Raw genomic sequence first — 15756 nt, 5'->3', positions numbered from 1 at the left:
TGATAAAATGCCAACAGCATCTGGTGTTCCCAGGCGGTCACCCATCCAAGTACTGACCAGACCCAACGCTGCTTAACTTCGCTGATCGGACGAGAAGCGGTGCTTTCAACGTGGTATGATCGTTGGCATCCATCAGTCCAACATTAACTAACTTTGTGTGTCTGCTCAAATTTGCCTTCATAAGGTAGCTTTCATTTTGCCAGCATTCTGAAGTATCATGACATTCCAGTCATATTACTGAGATACTCACTCACAATATATGCATCAATCACAACCGACCACTATCGGCAGTATAAGCAAGGCTAAATCAAATGTCATCACTTGTATGCACCTGCCTTAAGCCTTGTGCCATTTTTGGAGCTGTGCCACTCTGTAAACAATGCAGGGTCTACAAATAATGCAAACGGAACTGAGCAAAATGATTATAAATCTGCGTACAATGTACATTGCCGCCACGGTCACTAGAAGGAGCTAAATGATATAGCTAGTCCTAATCAGAAATGCAGATTGCTAGTCAATCTTGAATCTTGAGTACTTTCATACAACTCTTTGCTGTTATTATGTTGCCATTTTTGTTGGAATTATCAGTATCATTAGTTGTATCTGCATTATGATTATTACTTGTATTTCCTTTATTATCACCATTATCTCTATTTTTAATAGCGTTCGGTTATTGTTGCTATCAACATTAGGATTATTGCCATGCTAATCATAATAGTGGTGCTGCTCTCATTTAGCGATGGACGTCGATACACAGAATTGTCTAAAGCGGTACCGATATACAGGTTCTTGAAACAATGGCTAAGGTAATTCTGATATTCGGATTCTTTGTAAATCGCTAAAGCGATATTTATGCGAATGCCAAGCAAGGATCGCTGACACTTTGTTGTAAGAAAATATCCCCACTGACAGCTCTATATCTCACTTCAATATTTGATACAATGGAGTGGCTGCAGCAGAATTCTTTTCCTTCTCGTGTATCATGCTTGTGAATTTTGATGTAATGCCGAATACCAAGGTTGATTACCAAATCATTGCAACATAAGAATATTACTGATGTCTCCTACGCCACAGTAACAACAATTACACTTACAACTGACAGCTACGCTCATAGTACTCTGTGTATTAAGAGTGTTATTAAGTATCAAGAGTGATTATTGCTGTTATCAACATTATCATTATTGTCATGGCAATGATGGTGATGATGGTACTGTAATGATTAATGTAAATCATGAGTGATCATTATAATGGTGGTGATAACATTAATGGTGACAATTGGAATGACAATTAAACAGTAGGCATGTCGATGACAATAAATGTAATTGTAATCCAACCACAAAAGGTAATGATTGGTAAGTTAACAATTAGATGAAATTAATGATAGAGATCATATAAAGGGCATAATAATCATTTGAAAGCGTGACCATCCTTCACTCTAAATCCGACGGCGTTGGCTCTTACTCTATTTCGCATTGACAGAAGTATAATTTCAATTGATGTATTAATCAACTAGAAGCAGGGCTGTTACAAGTGACAAAGAAAGACATAACACATTTAGCATATATATAATAAAATGCCAACGGCATCTGGTGTTCCCAGGCGGTCACCCATCCAAGTACTGACCAGACCCAACGCTGCTTAACTTCGCTGATCGGACGAGAAGCGGTGCTTTCAACGTGGTATGATCGTTGGCATCTACCAGTCCAACATTAACTAACCTTGTGTGTCTGCTCAAATTTTCATTCATGATGTATCTTTCATTTTGGCAGCATTCTGAATTATCATGACATCCCAGTCATATTACTGAGATGCTCACAATATATGCATCAATCACAACCGACCACTATCGGCACTATAAGCAACGCTAAATCACTTGTCAGCACTTTTATGCAGCTGCCTTAAAAGCCTTTTGCCAATTTTGGAGCTGTGCAACTCTGTAAACAATGCAGGGTCTACACATAATGCATAAGAAACTGAGCAAAATGATATTGCACATGCTTATAAATCTGTGTACAATGTACATTGCCGCCACGGTCACGAGAAGGAGCTAAATGATATAGCTAGTCCTAATCAGAAATGCAGATTACTAGTCAATCTTGAATCTTGAGTACTTTCATACAACGCTTTGCTGTTATTATGTTGCCACTTTTGTTGGAATTATCAGTATTATTAGTTGCATTTGCATTTGCATTATTACTTGTAGTTCCTTTATTATCACCCTTATCTCTATGTTTAATAGCGTCCGGTTATTGGTGCCATCAACATTAGGATTATTGCCATGGTAATCATGAGAATGATGCTGCTATAATCAGTGATGGACATCGATACACAGAATTATCTAAAGCGATACCGATACACAGGTTCTTGAAACAATGGCTAAGGGAATTCTGATATTCGGATTCTCTGTAAATAGCTAAAGCGATATCTATACGAATACATGTATCGCTGACACTTTGTTGTAAGAAAATGTCCCCACTGACAGCCATGTATCTGACTTCAATGTTTGATACAATGTAATGACTGCAGCAGAAATTGTTTTCTTCTCGTGTATCATGCTTGTAAATTTTGATGTAATGCAGATTACCAAGATTGATTACCAAATGATTTCAACATAAGAATATTACTGATGTCTCCTACGCCACAGTAACAACAATTACACTTACAACTGACAGCTACGCTCATAGTGCTCATGTAGGTAGTAGTAATGGTAATCGTATTGTCATTTTCCGGATCTGAATGGTACAGAACCAAAGCTTCAAAACTGCTGCCAAATCTATTGCTAAAACTTGATCGTGAGTCTTTTTGTTAGCCTGATATCATAATTACAATGATCTTATTCTTATTTGTGTTGCTAATATCATTATTAATGTGGTTATTGATAACACCATCACTATCACTTTGCTTTAGTTATACCCCTATTCGTTTTCTGTTTATCCTTCACTCTAAATCCGACGGTGTTGGCTCTTACTCTATTTCGTATTGATAGAAGTATAATTTCAACTGATCTATTAATCAAATGGAAGAAGGGCCGTTAAAAGTGACAAAAAGAAATACATTACATATCGAGCATGTATATGATAAAATGCCAACAGCATCTGGTGTTCCCAGGCGGTCACCCATCCAAGTACTGACCAGACCCAACGCTGCTTAACTTCGCTGATCGGACGAGAAGCGGTGCTTTCAACGTGGTATGATCGTTGGCATCCATCAGTCCAACATTAACTAACTTTGTGTGTCTGCTCAAATTTGCCTTCATAAGGTAGCTTTCATTTTGCCAGCATTCTGAAGTATCATGACATTCCAGTCATATTACTGAGATACTCACTCACAATATATGCATCAATCACAACCGACCACTATCGGCAGTATAAGCAAGGCTAAATCAAATGTCATCACTTGTATGCACCTGCCTTAAGCCTTGTGCCATTTTTGGAGCTGTGCCACTCTGTAAACAATGCAGGGTCTACAAATAATGCAAACGGAACTGAGCAAAATGATTATAAATCTGCGTACAATGTACATTGCCGCCACGGTCACTAGAAGGAGCTAAATGATATAGCTAGTCCTAATCAGAAATGCAGATTGCTAGTCAATCTTGAATCTTGAGTACTTTCATACAACTCTTTGCTGTTATTATGTTGCCATTTTTGTTGGAATTATCAGTATCATTAGTTGTATCTGCATTATGATTATTACTTGTATTTCCTTTATTATCACCATTATCTCTATTTTTAATAGCGTTCGGTTATTGTTGCTATCAACATTAGGATTATTGCCATGCTAATCATAATAGTGGTGCTGCTCTCATTTAGCGATGGACGTCGATACACAGAATTGTCTAAAGCGGTACCGATATACAGGTTCTTGAAACAATGGCTAAGGTAATTCTGATATTCGGATTCTTTGTAAATCGCTAAAGCGATATTTATGCCAATGCCAAGCAAGGATCGCTGACACTTTGTTGTAAGAAAATATCCCCACTGACAGCTCTATATCTCACTTCAATATTTGATACAATGGAGTGGCTGCAGCAGAATTCTTTTCCTTCTCGTGTATCATGCTTGTGAATTTTGATGTAATGCCGAATACCAAGGTTGATTACCAAATCATTGCAACATAAGAATATTACTGATGTCTCCTACGCCACAGTAACAACAATTACACTTACAACTGACAGCTACGCTCATAGTACTCTGTGTATTAAGAGTGTTATTAAGTATCAAGAGTGATTATTGCTGTTATCAACATTATCATTATTGTCATGGCAATGATGGTGATGATGGTACTGTAATGATTAATGTAAATCATGAGTGATCATTATAATGGTGGTGATAACATTAATGGTGACAATTGGAATGACAATTAAACAGTAGGCATGTCGATGACAATAAATGTAATTGTAATCCAACCACAAAAGGTAATGATTGGTAAGTTAACAATTAGATGAAATTAATGATAGAGATCATATAAAGGGCATAATAATCATTTGAAAGCGTGACCATCCTTCACTCTAAATCCGACGGCGTTGGCTCTTACTCTATTTCGCATTGACAGAAGTATAATTTCAATTGATGTATTAATCAACTAGAAGCAGGGCTGTTACAAGTGACAAAGAAAGACATAACACATTTAGCATATATATAATAAAATGCCAACGGCATCTGGTGTTCCCAGGCGGTCACCCATCCAAGTACTGACCAGACCCAACGCTGCTTAACTTCGCTGATCGGACGAGAAGCGGTGCTTTCAACGTGGTATGATCGTTGGCATCTACCAGTCCAACATTAACTAACCTTGTGTGTCTGCTCAAATTTTCATTCATGATGTATCTTTCATTTTGGCAGCATTCTGAATTATCATGACATCCCAGTCATATTACTGAGATGCTCACAATATATGCATCAATCACAACCGACCACTATCGGCACTATAAGCAACGCTAAATCACTTGTCAGCACTTTTATGCAGCTGCCTTAAAAGCCTTTTGCCAATTTTGGAGCTGTGCAACTCTGTAAACAATGCAGGGTCTACACATAATGCATAAGAAACTGAGCAAAATGATATTGCACATGCTTATAAATCTGTGTACAATGTACATTGCCGCCACGGTCACGAGAAGGAGCTAAATGATATAGCTAGTCCTAATCAGAAATGCAGATTACTAGTCAATCTTGAATCTTGAGTACTTTCATACAACGCTTTGCTGTTATTATGTTGCCACTTTTGTTGGAATTATCAGTATTATTAGTTGCATTTGCATTTGCATTATTACTTGTAGTTCCTTTATTATCACCCTTATCTCTATGTTTAATAGCGTCCGGTTATTGGTGCCATCAACATTAGGATTATTGCCATGGTAATCATGAGAATGATGCTGCTATAATCAGTGATGGACATCGATACACAGAATTATCTAAAGCGATACCGATACACAGGTTCTTGAAACAATGGCTAAGGGAATTCTGATATTCGGATTCTCTGTAAATAGCTAAAGCGATATCTATACGAATACATGTATCGCTGACACTTTGTTGTAAGAAAATGTCCCCACTGACAGCCATGTATCTGACTTCAATGTTTGATACAATGTAATGACTGCAGCAGAAATTGTTTTCTTCTCGTGTATCATGCTTGTAAATTTTGATGTAATGCAGATTACCAAGATTGATTACCAAATGATTTCAACATAAGAATATTACTGATGTCTCCTACGCCACAGTAACAACAATTACACTTACAACTGACAGCTACGCTCATAGTGCTCATGTAGGTAGTAGTAATGGTAATCGTATTGTCATTTTCCGGATCTGAATGGTACAGAACCAAAGCTTCAAAACTGCTGCCAAATCTATTGCTAAAACTTGATCGTGAGTCTTTTTGTTAGCCTGATATCATAATTACAATGATCTTATTCTTATTTGTGTTGCTAATATCATTATTAATGTGGTTATTGATAACACCATCACTATCACTTTGCTTTAGTTATACCCCTATTCGTTTTCTGTTTATCCTTCACTCTAAATCCGACGGTGTTGGCTCTTACTCTATTTCGTATTGATAGAAGTATAATTTCAACTGATCTATTAATCAAATGGAAGAAGGGCCGTTAAAAGTGACAAAAAGAAATACATTACATATCGAGCATGTATATGATAAAATGCCAACAGCATCTGGTGTTCCCAGGCGGTCACCCATCCAAGTACTGACCAGACCCAACGCTGCTTAACTTCGCTGATCGGACGAGAAGCGGTGCTTTCAACGTGGTATGATCGTTGGCATCCATCAGTCCAACATTAACTAACTTTGTGTGTCTGCTCAAATTTGCCTTCATAAGGTAGCTTTCATTTTGCCAGCATTCTGAAGTATCATGACATTCCAGTCATATTACTGAGATACTCACTCACAATATATGCATCAATCACAACCGACCACTATCGGCAGTATAAGCAAGGCTAAATCAAATGTCATCACTTGTATGCACCTGCCTTAAGCCTTGTGCCATTTTTGGAGCTGTGCCACTCTGTAAACAATGCAGGGTCTACAAATAATGCAAACGGAACTGAGCAAAATGATTATAAATCTGCGTACAATGTACATTGCCGCCACGGTCACTAGAAGGAGCTAAATGATATAGCTAGTCCTAATCAGAAATGCAGATTGCTAGTCAATCTTGAATCTTGAGTACTTTCATACAACTCTTTGCTGTTATTATGTTGCCATTTTTGTTGGAATTATCAGTATCATTAGTTGTATCTGCATTATGATTATTACTTGTAGTTCCTTTATTATCACCATTATCTCTATTTTTAATAGCGTTCGGTTATTGTTGCTATCAACATTAGGATTATTGCCATGCTAATCATAATAGTGGTGCTGCTCTCATTTAGCGATGGACGTCGATACACAGAATTGTCTAAAGCGGTACCGATATACAGGTTCTTGAAACAATGGCTAAGGTAATTCTGATATTCGGATTCTTTGTAAATCGCTAAAGCGATATTTATGCCAATGCCAAGCAAGGATCGCTGACACTTTGTTGTAAGAAAATATCCCCACTGACAGCTCTATATCTCACTTCAATATTTGATACAATGGAGTGGCTGCAGCAGAATTCTTTTCCTTCTCGTGTATCATGCTTGTGAATTTTGATGTAATGCCGAATACCAAGGTTGATTACCAAATCATTGCAACATAAGAATATTACTGATGTCTCCTACGCCACAGTAACAACAATTACACTTACAACTGACAGCTACGCTCATAGTACTCTGTGTATTAAGAGTGTTATTAAGTATCAAGAGTGATTATTGCTGTTATCAACATTATCATTATTGTCATGGCAATGATGGTGATGATGGTACTGTAATGATTAATGTAAATCATGAGTGATCATTATAATGGTGGTGATAACATTAATGGTGACAATTGGAATGACAATTAAACAGTAGGCATGTCGATGACAATAAATGTAATTGTAATCCAACCACAAAAGGTAATGATTGGTAAGTTAACAATTAGATGAAATTAATGATAGAGATCATATAAAGGGCATAATAATCATTTGAAAGCGTGACCATCCTTCACTCTAAATCCGACGGCGTTGGCTCTTACTCTATTTCGCATTGACAGAAGTATAATTTCAATTGATGTATTAATCAACTAGAAGCAGGGCTGTTACAAGTGACAAAGAAAGACATAACACATTTAGCATATATATAATAAAATGCCAACGGCATCTGGTGTTCCCAGGCGGTCACCCATCCAAGTACTGACCAGACCCAACGCTGCTTAACTTCGCTGATCGGACGAGAAGCGGTGCTTTCAACGTGGTATGATCGTTGGCATCTACCAGTCCAACATTAACTAACCTTGTGTGTCTGCTCAAATTTTCATTCATGATGTATCTTTCATTTTGGCAGCATTCTGAATTATCATGACATCCCAGTCATATTACTGAGATGCTCACAATATATGCATCAATCACAACCGACCACTATCGGCACTATAAGCAACGCTAAATCACTTGTCAGCACTTTTATGCAGCTGCCTTAAAAGCCTTTTGCCAATTTTGGAGCTGTGCAACTCTGTAAACAATGCAGGGTCTACACATAATGCATAAGAAACTGAGCAAAATGATATTGCACATGCTTATAAATCTGTGTACAATGTACATTGCCGCCACGGTCACGAGAAGGAGCTAAATGATATAGCTAGTCCTAATCAGAAATGCAGATTACTAGTCAATCTTGAATCTTGAGTACTTTCATACAACGCTTTGCTGTTATTATGTTGCCACTTTTGTTGGAATTATCAGTATTATTAGTTGCATTTGCATTTGCATTATTACTTGTAGTTCCTTTATTATCACCCTTATCTCTATGTTTAATAGCGTCCGGTTATTGGTGCCATCAACATTAGGATTATTGCCATGGTAATCATGAGAATGATGCTGCTATAATCAGTGATGGACATCGATACACAGAATTATCTAAAGCGATACCGATACACAGGTTCTTGAAACAATGGCTAAGGGAATTCTGATATTCGGATTCTCTGTAAATAGCTAAAGCGATATCTATACGAATACATGTATCGCTGACACTTTGTTGTAAGAAAATGTCCCCACTGACAGCCATGTATCTGACTTCAATGTTTGATACAATGTAATGACTGCAGCAGAAATTGTTTTCTTCTCGTGTATCATGCTTGTAAATTTTGATGTAATGCAGATTACCAAGATTGATTACCAAATGATTTCAACATAAGAATATTACTGATGTCTCCTACGCCACAGTAACAACAATTACACTTACAACTGACAGCTACGCTCATAGTGCTCATGTAGGTAGTAGTAATGGTAATCGTATTGTCATTTTCCGGATCTGAATGGTACAGAACCAAAGCTTCAAAACTGCTGCCAAATCTATTGCTAAAACTTGATCGTGAGTCTTTTTGTTAGCCTGATATCATAATTACAATGATCTTATTCTTATTTGTGTTGCTAATATCATTATTAATGTGGTTATTGATAACACCATCACTATCACTTTGCTTTAGTTATACCCCTATTCGTTTTCTGTTTATCCTTCACTCTAAATCCGACGGTGTTGGCTCTTACTCTATTTCGTATTGATAGAAGTATAATTTCAACTGATCTATTAATCAAATGGAAGAAGGGCCGTTAAAAGTGACAAAAAGAAATACATTACATATCGAGCATGTATATGATAAAATGCCAACAGCATCTGGTGTTCCCAGGCGGTCACCCATCCAAGTACTGACCAGACCCAACGCTGCTTAACTTCGCTGATCGGACGAGAAGCGGTGCTTTCAACGTGGTATGATCGTTGGCATCCATCAGTCCAACATTAACTAACTTTGTGTGTCTGCTCAAATTTGCCTTCATAAGGTAGCTTTCATTTTGCCAGCATTCTGAAGTATCATGACATTCCAGTCATATTACTGAGATACTCACTCACAATATATGCATCAATCACAACCGACCACTATCGGCAGTATAAGCAAGGCTAAATCAAATGTCATCACTTGTATGCACCTGCCTTAAGCCTTGTGCCATTTTTGGAGCTGTGCCACTCTGTAAACAATGCAGGGTCTACAAATAATGCAAACGGAACTGAGCAAAATGATTATAAATCTGCGTACAATGTACATTGCCGCCACGGTCACTAGAAGGAGCTAAATGATATAGCTAGTCCTAATCAGAAATGCAGATTGCTAGTCAATCTTGAATCTTGAGTACTTTCATACAACTCTTTGCTGTTATTATGTTGCCATTTTTGTTGGAATTATCAGTATCATTAGTTGTATCTGCATTATGATTATTACTTGTAGTTCCTTTATTATCACCATTATCTCTATTTTTAATAGCGTTCGGTTATTGTTGCTATCAACATTAGGATTATTGCCATGCTAATCATAATAGTGGTGCTGCTCTCATTTAGCGATGGACGTCGATACACAGAATTGTCTAAAGCGGTACCGATATACAGGTTCTTGAAACAATGGCTAAGGTAATTCTGATATTCGGATTCTTTGTAAATCGCTAAAGCGATATTTATGCCAATGCCAAGCAAGGATCGCTGACACTTTGTTGTAAGAAAATATCCCCACTGACAGCTCTATATCTCACTTCAATATTTGATACAATGGAGTGGCTGCAGCAGAATTCTTTTCCTTCTCGTGTATCATGCTTGTGAATTTTGATGTAATGCCGAATACCAAGGTTGATTACCAAATCATTGCAACATAAGAATATTACTGATGTCTCCTACGCCACAGTAACAACAATTACACTTACAACTGACAGCTACGCTCATAGTACTCTGTGTATTAAGAGTGTTATTAAGTATCAAGAGTGATTATTGCTGTTATCAACATTATCATTATTGTCATGGCAATGATGGTGATGATGGTACTGTAATGATTAATGTAAATCATGAGTGATCATTATAATGGTGGTGATAACATTAATGGTGACAATTGGAATGACAATTAAACAGTAGGCATGTCGATGACAATAAATGTAATTGTAATCCAACCACAAAAGGTAATGATTGGTAAGTTAACAATTAGATGAAATTAATGATAGAGATCATATAAAGGGCATAATAATCATTTGAAAGCGTGACCATCCTTCACTCTAAATCCGACGGCGTTGGCTCTTACTCTATTTCGCATTGACAGAAGTATAATTTCAATTGATGTATTAATCAACTAGAAGCAGGGCTGTTACAAGTGACAAAGAAAGACATAACACATTTAGCATATATATAATAAAATGCCAACGGCATCTGGTGTTCCCAGGCGGTCACCCATCCAAGTACTGACCAGACCCAACGCTGCTTAACTTCGCTGATCGGACGAGAAGCGGTGCTTTCAACGTGGTATGATCGTTGGCATCTACCAGTCCAACATTAACTAACCTTGTGTGTCTGCTCAAATTTTCATTCATGATGTATCTTTCATTTTGGCAGCATTCTGAATTATCATGACATCCCAGTCATATTACTGAGATGCTCACAATATATGCATCAATCACAACCGACCACTATCGGCACTATAAGCAACGCTAAATCACTTGTCAGCACTTTTATGCAGCTGCCTTAAAAGCCTTTTGCCAATTTTGGAGCTGTGCAACTCTGTAAACAATGCAGGGTCTACACATAATGCATAAGAAACTGAGCAAAATGATATTGCACATGCTTATAAATCTGTGTACAATGTACATTGCCGCCACGGTCACGAGAAGGAGCTAAATGATATAGCTAGTCCTAATCAGAAATGCAGATTACTAGTCAATCTTGAATCTTGAGTACTTTCATACAACGCTTTGCTGTTATTATGTTGCCACTTTTGTTGGAATTATCAGTATTATTAGTTGCATTTGCATTTGCATTATTACTTGTAGTTCCTTTATTATCACCCTTATCTCTATGTTTAATAGCGTCCGGTTATTGGTGCCATCAACATTAGGATTATTGCCATGGTAATCATGAGAATGATGCTGCTATAATCAGTGATGGACATCGATACACAGAATTATCTAAAGCGATACCGATACACAGGTTCTTGAAACAATGGCTAAGGGAATTCTGATATTCGGATTCTCTGTAAATAGCTAAAGCGATATCTATACGAATACATGTATCGCTGACACTTTGTTGTAAGAAAATGTCCCCACTGACAGCCATGTATCTGACTTCAATGTTTGATACAATGTAATGACTGCAGCAGAAATTGTTTTCTTCTCGTGTATCATGCTTGTAAATTTTGATGTAATGCAGATTACCAAGATTGATTACCAAATGATTTCAACATAAGAATATTACTGATGTCTCCTACGCCACAGTAACAACAATTACACTTACAACTGACAGCTACGCTCATAGTGCTCATGTAGGTAGTAGTAATGGTAATCGTATTGTCATTTTCCGGATCTGAATGGTACAGAACCAAAGCTTCAAAACTGCTGCCAAATCTATTGCTAAAACTTGATCGTGAGTCTTTTTGTTAGCCTGATATCATAATTACAATGATCTTATTCTTATTTGTGTTGCTAATATCATTATTAATGTGGTTATTGATAACACCATCACTATCACTTTGCTTTAGTTATACCCCTATTCGTTTTCTGTTTATCCTTCACTCTAAATCCGACGGTGTTGGCTCTTACTCTATTTCGTATTGATAGAAGTATAATTTCAACTGATCTATTAATCAAATGGAAGAAGGGCCGTTAAAAGTGACAAAAAGAAATACATTACATATCGAGCATGTATATGATAAAATGCCAACAGCATCTGGTGTTCCCAGGCGGTCACCCATCCAAGTACTGACCAGACCCAACGCTGCTTAACTTCGCTGATCGGACGAGAAGCGGTGCTTTCAACGTGGTATGATCGTTGGCATCCATCAGTCCAACATTAACTAACTTTGTGTGTCTGCTCAAATTTGCCTTCATAAGGTAGCTTTCATTTTGCCAGCATTCTGAAGTATCATGACATTCCAGTCATATTACTGAGATACTCACTCACAATATATGCATCAATCACAACCGACCACTATCGGCAGTATAAGCAAGGCTAAATCAAATGTCATCACTTGTATGCACCTGCCTTAAGCCTTGTGCCATTTTTGGAGCTGTGCCACTCTGTAAACAATGCAGGGTCTACAAATAATGCAAACGGAACTGAGCAAAATGATTATAAATCTGCGTACAATGTACATTGCCGCCACGGTCACTAGAAGGAGCTAAATGATATAGCTAGTCCTAATCAGAAATGCAGATTGCTAGTCAATCTTGAATCTTGAGTACTTTCATACAACTCTTTGCTGTTATTATGTTGCCATTTTTGTTGGAATTATCAGTATCATTAGTTGTATCTGCATTATGATTATTACTTGTAGTTCCTTTATTATCACCATTATCTCTATTTTTAATAGCGTTCGGTTATTGTTGCTATCAACATTAGGATTATTGCCATGCTAATCATAATAGTGGTGCTGCTCTCATTTAGCGATGGACGTCGATACACAGAATTGTCTAAAGCGGTACCGATATACAGGTTCTTGAAACAATGGCTAAGGTAATTCTGATATTCGGATTCTTTGTAAATCGCTAAAGCGATATTTATGCCAATGCCAAGCAAGGATCGCTGACACTTTGTTGTAAGAAAATATCCCCACTGACAGCTCTATATCTCACTTCAATATTTGATACAATGGAGTGGCTGCAGCAGAATTCTTTTCCTTCTCGTGTATCATGCTTGTGAATTTTGATGTAATGCCGAATACCAAGGTTGATTACCAAATCATTGCAACATAAGAATATTACTGATGTCTCCTACGCCACAGTAACAACAATTACACTTACAACTGACAGCTACGCTCATAGTACTCTGTGTATTAAGAGTGTTATTAAGTATCAAGAGTGATTATTGCTGTTATCAACATTATCATTATTGTCATGGCAATGATGGTGATGATGGTACTGTAATGATTAATGTAAATCATGAGTGATCATTATAATGGTGGTGATAACATTAATGGTGACAATTGGAATGACAATTAAACAGTAGGCATGTCGATGACAATAAATGTAATTGTAATCCAACCACAAAAGGTAATGATTGGTAAGTTAACAATTAGATGAAATTAATGATAGAGATCATATAAAGGGCATAATAATCATTTGAAAGCGTGACCATCCTTCACTCTAAATCCGACGGCGTTGGCTCTTACTCTATTTCGCATTGACAGAAGTATAATTTCAATTGATGTATTAATCAACTAGAAGCAGGGCTGTTACAAGTGACAAAGAAAGACATAACACATTTAGCATATATATAATAAAATGCCAACGGCATCTGGTGTTCCCAGGCGGTCACCCATCCAAGTACTGACCAGACCCAACGCTGCTTAACTTCGCTGATCGGACGAGAAGCGGTGCTTTCAACGTGGTATGATCGTTGGCATCTACCAGTCCAACATTAACTAACCTTGTGTGTCTGCTCAAATTTTCATTCATGATGTATCTTTCATTTTGGCAGCATTCTGAATTATCATGACATCCCAGTCATATTACTGAGATGCTCACAATATATGCATCAATCACAACCGACCACTATCGGCACTATAAGCAACGCTAAATCACTTGTCAGCACTTTTATGCAGCTGCCTTAAAAGCCTTTTGCCAATTTTGGAGCTGTGCAACTCTGTAAACAATGCAGGGTCTACACATAATGCATAAGAAACTGAGCAAAATGATATTGCACATGCTTATAAATCTGTGTACAATGTACATTGCCGCCACGGTCACGAGAAGGAGCTAAATGATATAGCTAGTCCTAATCAGAAATGCAGATTACTAGTCAATCTTGAATCTTGAGTACTTTCATACAACGCTTTGCTGTTATTATGTTGCCACTTTTGTTGGAATTATCAGTATTATTAGTTGCATTTGCATTTGCATTATTACTTGTAGTTCCTTTATTATCACCCTTATCTCTATGTTTAATAGCGTCCGGTTATTGGTGCCATCAACATTAGGATTATTGCCATGGTAATCATGAGAATGATGCTGCTATAATCAGTGATGGACATCGATACACAGAATTATCTAAAGCGATACCGATACACAGGTTCTTGAAACAATGGCTAAGGGAATTCTGATATTCGGATTCTCTGTAAATAGCTAAAGCGATATCTATACGAATACATGTATCGCTGACACTTTGTTGTAAGAAAATGTCCCCACTGACAGCCATGTATCTGACTTCAATGTTTGATACAATGTAATGACTGCAGCAGAAATTGTTTTCTTCTCGTGTATCATGCTTGTAAATTTTGATGTAATGCAGATTACCAAGATTGATTACCAAATGATTTCAACATAAGAATATTACTGATGTCTCCTACGCCACAGTAACAACAATTACACTTACAACTGACAGCTACGCTCATAGTGCTCATGTAGGTAGTAGTAATGGTAATCGTATTGTCATTTTCCGGATCTGAATGGTACAGAACCAAAGCTTCAAAACTGCTGCCAAATCTATTGCTAAAACTTGATCGTGAGTCTTTTTGTTAGCCTGATATCATAATTACAATGATCTTATTCTTATTTGTGTTGCTAATATCATTATTAATGTGGTTATTGATAACACCATCACTATCACTTTGCTTTAGTTATACCCCTATTCGTTTTCTGTTTATCCTTCACTCTAAATCCGACGGTGTTGGCTCTTACTCTATTTCGTATTGATAGAAGTATAATTTCAACTGATCTATTAATCAAATGGAAGAAGGGCCGTTAAAAGTGACAAAAAGAAATACATTACATATCGAGCATGTATATGATAAAATGCCAACAGCATCTGGTGTTCCCAGGCGGTCACCCATCCAAGTACTGACCAGACCCAACGCTGCTTAACTTCGCTGATCGGACGAGAAGCGGTGCTTTCAACGTGGTATGATCGTTGGCATCCATCAGTCCAACATTAACTAACTTTGTGTGTCTGCTCAAATTTGCCTTCATAAGGTAGCTTTCATTTTGCCAGCATTCTGAAGTATCATGACATTCCAGTCATATTACTGAGATACTCACTCACAATATATGCATCAATCACAACCGACCACTATCGGCAGTATAAGCAAGGCTAAATCAAATGTCATCACTTGTATGCACCTGCCTTAAGCCTTGTGCCATTTTTGGAGCTGTGCCACTCTGTAAACAAT

The 15756-nt window shown here is 37.4% G+C and overlaps 11 non-coding genes across 11 annotated transcripts; all 11 read right to left on the bottom strand.

Moving 5' to 3' along the window:
- Window positions 1–8: 8 nt before the first annotated feature.
- Window positions 9–127, bottom strand: LOC125035520. Its single transcript, XR_007115806.1, has one exon. It is a non-coding gene; the product is annotated as a 5S ribosomal RNA (ribosomal RNA).
- Window positions 128–1574: 1447 nt separating this feature from the next.
- Window positions 1575–1693, bottom strand: LOC125035502. Its single transcript, XR_007115788.1, has one exon. It is a non-coding gene; the product is annotated as a 5S ribosomal RNA (ribosomal RNA).
- Window positions 1694–3083: 1390 nt separating this feature from the next.
- LOC125035519 lies at window positions 3084–3202 on the bottom strand. Its single transcript, XR_007115805.1, has one exon. It is a non-coding gene; the product is annotated as a 5S ribosomal RNA (ribosomal RNA).
- Window positions 3203–4649: 1447 nt separating this feature from the next.
- Window positions 4650–4768, bottom strand: LOC125035501. Its single transcript, XR_007115787.1, has one exon. It is a non-coding gene; the product is annotated as a 5S ribosomal RNA (ribosomal RNA).
- A 1390-nt stretch (window positions 4769–6158) lies between these two features.
- On the bottom strand, window positions 6159–6277 carry LOC125035518. Its single transcript, XR_007115803.1, has one exon. It is a non-coding gene; the product is annotated as a 5S ribosomal RNA (ribosomal RNA).
- A 1447-nt stretch (window positions 6278–7724) lies between these two features.
- Window positions 7725–7843, bottom strand: LOC125035500. Its single transcript, XR_007115786.1, has one exon. It is a non-coding gene; the product is annotated as a 5S ribosomal RNA (ribosomal RNA).
- Window positions 7844–9233: 1390 nt separating this feature from the next.
- Window positions 9234–9352, bottom strand: LOC125035517. Its single transcript, XR_007115802.1, has one exon. It is a non-coding gene; the product is annotated as a 5S ribosomal RNA (ribosomal RNA).
- Window positions 9353–10799: 1447 nt separating this feature from the next.
- On the bottom strand, window positions 10800–10918 carry LOC125035499. The gene has a single exon (XR_007115785.1). It is a non-coding gene; the product is annotated as a 5S ribosomal RNA (ribosomal RNA).
- A 1390-nt stretch (window positions 10919–12308) lies between these two features.
- LOC125035516 lies at window positions 12309–12427 on the bottom strand. Its single transcript, XR_007115801.1, has one exon. It is a non-coding gene; the product is annotated as a 5S ribosomal RNA (ribosomal RNA).
- Window positions 12428–13874: 1447 nt separating this feature from the next.
- Window positions 13875–13993, bottom strand: LOC125035488. The gene has a single exon (XR_007115777.1). It is a non-coding gene; the product is annotated as a 5S ribosomal RNA (ribosomal RNA).
- A 1390-nt stretch (window positions 13994–15383) lies between these two features.
- LOC125035515 lies at window positions 15384–15502 on the bottom strand. Its single transcript, XR_007115800.1, has one exon. It is a non-coding gene; the product is annotated as a 5S ribosomal RNA (ribosomal RNA).
- Between the last annotated feature and the right edge of the window lie 254 nt (window positions 15503–15756).

This window comes from Penaeus chinensis, chromosome 19 (genome assembly GCF_019202785.1).
Source record: "Penaeus chinensis breed Huanghai No. 1 chromosome 19, ASM1920278v2, whole genome shotgun sequence".
NCBI classification, from domain to species: Eukaryota; Metazoa; Arthropoda; class Malacostraca; order Decapoda; family Penaeidae; genus Penaeus; species Penaeus chinensis.
Note: the sequence above shows the minus strand (reverse complement) of the source record. Positions and strands in the feature narration are given on the sequence as shown.